At 36.5% G+C, this 7,495-nt stretch overlaps 1 long non-coding RNA gene across 1 annotated transcript; it reads left to right on the top strand.

Moving 5' to 3' along the window:
* The first annotated feature begins 3,045 nt into the window (after nucleotides 1-3,045).
* Nucleotides 3,046-4,459, top strand: LOC142519469 (uncharacterized). The gene is made up of 3 exons (XR_012813771.1): nucleotides 3,046-3,213; nucleotides 3,346-3,427; nucleotides 4,406-4,459. It is a non-coding gene; the product is annotated as an uncharacterized LOC142519469 (long non-coding RNA).
* Nucleotides 4,460-7,495: the final 3,036 nt, after the last annotated feature.

The raw sequence follows: 7,495 nt of genomic DNA, 5'->3' as shown, positions 1-7,495 counted from the left end.
CTAGTTTATCGTGTTGCCCTTCCGCCGAATCTGGTCGGAGTACACAATGTGTTCAATGTCTCAATGCTGAGGAAGTACTTAGCTAATCTTTCGCATGTTTTGAACTACGAGCCATTGCAGTTGACTCCAGATCTATCATATGAGGAAAGACCTGTCCAAATCCAAGATAGACAGGAGCGGAGACTTCGGAACAAGGTGACCAAGCTGGTCAAAGTCCGGTGGCTGAACCAATCAGTTGAGGAGGCCACTTGGGAGACAGAGGCAGATATGAGGCTTCGCTACCCAAGGTTGTTTGGTAAGATTTAATTTCGAGGATGAAATTTATATAAGTGGGGGAGGCGCTGTAGAGCCCAAGTTCACTACACGTAAAATCCATGTATTTATTTGAATGCTAAATCATTTATTTTAATTTAAAATGATTTTTAGCCATGCATGATTTATTTAAATGCATTATTTTAAATTAATTATGTTTATGTGATGCACGTTAAAAGTTTTTCGAGTTTCATGTTTCAGGCGATTATCCGATACGGGATCGAGGAGAAGAGACCGGCGACGAGTTTGGCAATTCTAAACGTAGTGTTTTATTTTAAGTTAAAGATGAGACATTTTAAATATATATTTGGTTTTATCATTTTTAAAATCCAAATTATTTATGTAGTATTTTATGATCTTTAAACTTTTAAAAGTTTTGACACTTGTGCAAGTTATTTTAAATTTAGAGATTTTATTATAATTAGGAGAGAGTTAGTATTTTTAAATTAATTATTAATTACTAATTAAGCAATTTATTTCTCTAATTTGACTACACACACAAACACGTTTTAACACACACAACACACACACACATTTCAATTCAGATTTTTATTTTTTTGGAGAAGAGAAAACCTAGGGTTCCTCCAACTAAGAGCAGCCGCACCCTCCCTCTATACCTTCCAGCAAAATTTTGTTGATTTTATTGCAAGAAAACCGATCCTCAAGTGTCCCGGATCGCCTCTCGCATCCTTCCCGCTTCGGTATCGTCGTTTCAGTAACGTTAAAGATTTAAAGGCATATATATTTTGTTTTTCATGCGTCGATCTAGTCATATTATGTGTTGTGATGTTTTTATGCGTGAAAATACATGTGTGTTGTGTAGAAGTTTGAGCAATCATGTTTGGATCACTTTTGAAACCATTTTTGGGATCTCAAATCTCGTTTTTACTGATCTTTTAAATACTGCGATTTTTCGGTCGAGATCTTGGGAAAACTTTCAACATATGAAACATAGAAATTTTTGATAGCTTCGATTTGATATAAAATTCGAAATATTTGGATGAAAATTGAGTGAGTTATGATCATTTTCGTGGGACTGCTCAAACTGCGTTTTCTGAAAATTTATGTTATTGATGTGTTCTTGAAGTTTTATTGTTGCAGGCTTCGTTGGGGAATGACGGGTGATCGTTGCTACATTTATGTATGTTTAGAATGATGTTGGGATGGTATTTGGTATGCCGGTAAGTGTCGATAGGCACTCGAATTCATTAGAAGTCGTAGGAAACGATTTAGTGTCAATTTCCGTGTTTTTGAGTTGTATTGTGTCGTAGGTTGGATGTTGTTGTTTGGGGGTGTTTGTATGGGTATGGAACAAGGTAATAGCATCCTAGGATGGGTCTCGAGGTATCGATTCTTAGTCCATTCAGTTCAGTTGGGAGAAATTAGCACAATATAAGAATTTCCGCAGGTTGATTTTATCCGAGGCTACACGGACCCTTACACGGGGGGTCCGTGCCTTTGTTCCTTCCGAAGTGTCATTTTGCAGAGTCTACACAGGCCCTAACACAGACCTAGGCACGGGGTCCGTGCCTTCCCTTTTCTGCACGACACATTTTACAGTACCTACACGGAACAGGAGCCGGACCCCGACACGGGGTTCGTGTACCTCCTGTTTGGGAATAGTTTAGGTTCCTCTTTGAGATTTGTTTTGGGTTCTATGTCATGGTTTAGTACGATGATTAAACGAGGTCGAGCTCCGAAAGATTTAGAATGTCATAAGGAAATAGTCATTTTTGGGTGTGAGCATGACTATACGTCTAAGCTATGCAAGATAAGTATTGAAACTCATATTAGCATGTGCAGCAGTGGCCCCAAGCGAGATCCAACGAATCCATCAACACCAAGTAAGTATGTTTGACGTGCAAAGAAAATATTTTTAAGTTTTTGAGGTATGCTAAATGTCTTGTGACCAATTTATGAATGGGTTTGGAAGTCGGTGAACGTGGCCGAGGACCTCTCCACCTCGTTAAATCATGAAGGAGTTTAGATCAAGATTGGCAAGCGGTAAAGCATGACCGGGAACCAATCCACCCGTTAAAGCATGAACGGGGATCACATGTATGCGGGAGTGGATTTTTCCCTGTCAGCCCATTACTATTGTTTATTCTAATCAGGCGTATTATGTATGGGTCACTTGTTTTGAAACATGCTTCTACGCAAAATGATGAAGTTTATTAATGTTCAAGTATGTATAAGTATGCAAGAATGTTTAATAAAATTCTTATGATGATGGCACGTATATGTTTATGTATGTATGTACAAGTTTCAAGTATGTTACGTTCAAGCTTTTAAGTATGCAAGTTCAAGTTTCAAGTACGTACGCTCTATTTTAAAGTTGCATGTGATTTTATTACGTATTACTCGTTACTCCCAGTTTATATATATTGAGTCTTTAGACTCACTAGACTTGATTGATGCCATGGTTGGACGAAACGGGAACAGAAACACGCGGAACGGCAAGGAACAGAAGGGATTTGTACAGCTGCAACAAGAACAAAAAATCTGTGTGTAATTTTGAGCACATGCATTGTAGGTCCTAATGCACGTATCTTTGCTTTCTAGTACAAATAATGCAATTTTGAGCTCATGCATTGTGTGGCTTTTTGGACAGTTCACAGTTGCATGATGCTCCAAATAGTAGCACATGCAATCATGCGTTGTAGGACCTAAAGCACGTATCTTTCCTATAGATACATTGAATTTTTCTCCAAACAATTAAAGGATTGCAGCTGGTGCCTGGTAGCTTTCTCCCTTTGATAACTCTCATCTCTCCGCCAGCATAAAAACAGCTTCGCCTCTATTGGAAGCTGCTTTGGCAGAAAAGTGCAACTGCCCAGAAAAGTTCAACTTCTCCACGTAACGTTTCGAGACGCGAACGTATAAAGGCTTCACCATTTTCATGTAATTTTGCACCACTTATTTTGTCAATTTTCTGTTTCCTGAGGTTGCTTTTGAATTACAATCTTATTGATTATTTCTTCGTTCATTTGCCGCCATGGTTACTCTTTGAGCTATTATCTCTGGTAAATAAAGAGACAAAAGGCATTCTTACTTCATCAGCTTTACACAGCAGGGACAATCTTGCATCGCCGCCACCGTACACCGCCGGTTATAGGTAAGCCAACCACTGACTTTAATTTTTTTAGTTTATATAACTCAATTTGTTTATTTTTAATTATTGTCTGAAATTTTAGACTTCGTATTTCGTATTGTTATTGACTATCCTATTTTTCTTCACTTTGCCTGAATATATATGGTCTAGCTCATATTGAATTTTGGGTTTGTTGTGTACGTGTATATATATTTGTGTGTGTGTGTTTGTTGTGCTTAATGTTCATACAAAATGGTAGTGAATAAATTACTACAGTTTGATTTTTCCTTAATTCGAATATATTTCGTTAGATTTGTGTGAATATATGTAGTTGAACTTGAAATATATATAAATTGTAGTGAATTTATTACTTAATTATGTGTACATGAGTATATTTTCTAAAATATAATATAAATATTATATCATCTAAATTGACTCAACGACTTTTATTAATAATAGTTTGGCTCAAATATTAATCCAACTATAAATTTGTATTATATAATTGTTAAAAACATATTCAAACATTCCTGAAAAAGAGAAAAAAACAACCAATTTTTTTCTACTTATATTTTTGTGCATTTAAATAAATATATACATTATTATATATTTGGTTTATTATTTTAAAATGCAAATCAGTTACACTTTCTTCTTGATGCAATTTATCAATTTCTTTATTTTAAAGTGCAAATCAGTAAATCCTATGAACAATGACTCCAAAACACGATATTGGTTGGGAGTTTGGTAAATCCATCGGAGGTGATAGAAAGACAATACAATGCAAAATTTGTGGAAAAATTATAACTGGTGGAATTACAAGATTAAAGCAACATATTGCTCATGTTGCTGGAAATGTTGAGTCATGCACTAAAGCTCCAAAAGAAATATCATTGATGTTCCGGAAACATCTTCAAGATACTAAGAACGAGAGAAATTTAATAAAAAAAAGAAAGAAATTGCTATTAATGCAATTCAACAGAGCATACATGGACTCGATAATTGCAGTGACAGTGGAGATGATGATAAATTTGATAATACCTATGAAGATGCATTTCAGGAGACGAGAGATGTGGACCAATGAAGATGCATTTAAGTAGTAAAAAGTACTGTACGTTACAGTCTGTGTGTGAGAATTGAATAAGGGTGTTTTCACACACTGAGGGAAATAAGCTTCTTAATTAAGCTGATATATCTATGAAGAGTTCCCTCTGCGCTGATTGCTTCTGAAAGCTTATGTGCAATGTGCGTGCCCTTTCTTTTCTCTCTTATTGGCGTTGAGGCTTCTTTTTTTACTCACGCTCTGTTGAGTCTTCACTGATCTTCTCTTGATATAGGCGGAAAAACTGAACGTACAGTGCGACTCATTTATTGTACCCGTTGCATATTGAATTCGTTTCTTGGACTTTGTGTTTCGACTTTCCGACTGCCCTTCTGAAACGTTTTTGTCTTTAATGCTATGATGCAACGTCCATTTATTGTTATTTGATTGGACAATGGCTTTGTACCTTCGCGTACAGCTGGAATCCACTGAAAGAGTTTGTCTTCATCTACAACTGAAGGATTCTGACTGATGCTCCGAACTGGTCAGCTGAACTGATATTCAGTTGGGCTGGTGAAATCAGTTGAGTCGTCAGTTGAACTAATTTCACTCTCGTTCAGTTGAACTGATCTGCTGGGTTTCTTCATCAGTTGAACACTCCTTCGGCTGGCCAGGCTTCTGAGGTTCTCCTGCTGAACCACCTATCAACTGGACAATCAGCTGGCCTGCTCAATTGACGTAACAGTTAGACTGATTCAGTTTGTGCGATCAGTTGAGTCTTTAGTTTGCGATGTAAAGAGCTCGTGACTGATCCTAGCTTCTGCACACTAAGGTAGATTATTAGTAACAAAATTTAACAAGTTTTGTTAACATCAAATCAAAACTGCAAACCTGAAAGTTCCAACAATCTCCCCGTTTTTTATGATCACAAAACTTGAACAGTTAAGCACAATATATTCAGTTCAAGGGTTAGTACATTTAAACATTGTTAAAAGCACCCCTTCAAGAATTGAATTAAAGAAATTTCGAAAACCATTTAGAGATAGAGGGTAAAAGAAAAACTACCCCTCCAAAACTGAATTGAAAACCTCTTTGAAAAGGAAAACCCTTTCCAGTTGATGAAAAAGGAAGAATTCTTCTCAACAACTGAATTTAAAAACTGATTAAAAAAACAACTTTTTGGGTTTGAGGTTAAAAAAAAAATCCCCCTCAGAAATTAATTAAAAGCCCGTATTTGAAAGATACTTATCTAATCGTTCATTCAGAGGTTTATAATCATTCAAGCATCGTAGACAAGAGATCTGGAAATATTCATTCAATCACAATGAAACATAGCTGAATAAATATGATGTTTATTTAAATAGATTTCTTTGTATTTACATCTGAGTACATACATCAGTTGAAGAAAGAAAAAATTGTTACAGAGATAGCATATTTTAAACAACATCAGATATCAGTCGGTTTATGTGATCGAACTGGATATACCATCAACTGGTTGCTTGACTGCTTGAAATGATGCACCGGTCATGAGTTCAATTTGCTAGAGAAACGAGTTAAACTACTTTGAACTTCACCCCTGTGCTTACCCAACTGGTCGAGCATACTCTCATTAGGCTCATGTGGAATTCAGCTGGTGATTAAATCGACCAAAATCCCAACATGGATGAGTTTTGTCTGAAGAACAGCTGACCTGGTAGGCTTGCAACTGAAATCTTGTTCATCGAGCAATTTAGCCGTGCATCTTTGCAGATGATTTTAAGTCCGCTGCAGGCTGATTTAAACCCCAAAGTTAAGAATCTAGAGAAGTGGCTACAACGTTAGTTGAAGAACCAATCCTCTCAACTCTTTACTAAAGAGCGACATATAAATATTTTCAAATAGTTTTGAAAATTGTATGAAATAGTTTTAAATAGCTGTTAACACTATTTTAAAGTAATAAATTTTAGAACACAGTTTTCTTCAAATGTTTCTTCTTAGAACAGCTAGCTCTGATAGCAATTGAAGGATCGAGTGTGCTAGTGACTTGGAAGGCATTTCGAACACTATATTCTCCAATGAGCTGCAATAGCTCATGTTCTAACACCGATGAATTAAATCGAGTTTGGTTTAAAACCAAGCGGAAGAAACTCGAAGTAATTCTTCGTGAAGAAGACTGTTATATTAGAAAATATTTTATCTTATGTAAACTGAATAACCAAAAAAGGGTAGATTAGTTTTTGCATTCATCAGTTCAGTTATGGTGACAACTGAACTGACACTAACTGATCCAAATAATTTGAAAACATCAGTTAATCAGTTAAATACACAAGATGTGTTTATGGATGTTCGGAGACTTCAATAGCTCCTACGTTACCCCTTTTACCACCTCGGATAGGATTCACTAGAAGACTTTGATTTATAAAAACACTTGTACAAACCCACTCATATAGGACTTACACTACTGCCTAAACTGAACTCCTAGCTACGACTGAAGGCAGCACTTTCCAGCTAACACTTTTTAACGTCTATGTGTCAAAGACAACATACACAAGTTTAACTTCTTTGTGCAAGGCTGTATTTGAGTGGTGGAGAGTGTCTACGTGTGAGAACTGAATAAGGGTGTTCTCACACATTGATGGAATAAGCTTCTTAACTAAGCTGATATATTTGTGAAGAGTTCCCTCTGGGGTGATTGCTTCTGAAAGCTGATGTGCAATGTGCATGCCCTTTCTTTTCTCTCTTATTTGCGTTGAGGCTTTTTTTTACTCACTCTCTTTTGAGTCTTCACAGATCTTCTCTTTTTGTAGGGTTAAAACTGAACGTACAGAGAGACTCATTTATTGTATCCGTTGCATCTTGAATTCGTTTCTTGGACTTTGTGTTTCGACTTTCCGACTGCCTTTCTGAAACATTTTTGTCTTTAATGCTCCGATGCAACATCCATTTGTTGTCCTCTGATTGGACAATGGCTTTGTACCTTCGCGTACAGCTGGAATCCACTGAAAGAGTTTGTCTTCATCTACAACTGAAGGATTCTGACTGATGCTCCGAACTGGTCAGCTGAACTGATATTCAGT

Source organism: Primulina tabacum, chromosome 11, assembly GCF_025594145.1.
Source record: "Primulina tabacum isolate GXHZ01 chromosome 11, ASM2559414v2, whole genome shotgun sequence".
In the NCBI taxonomy this organism is placed as follows: Eukaryota; Viridiplantae; Streptophyta; class Magnoliopsida; order Lamiales; family Gesneriaceae; genus Primulina; species Primulina tabacum.
This window is presented reverse-complemented; position numbering and strand designations above follow the sequence as displayed.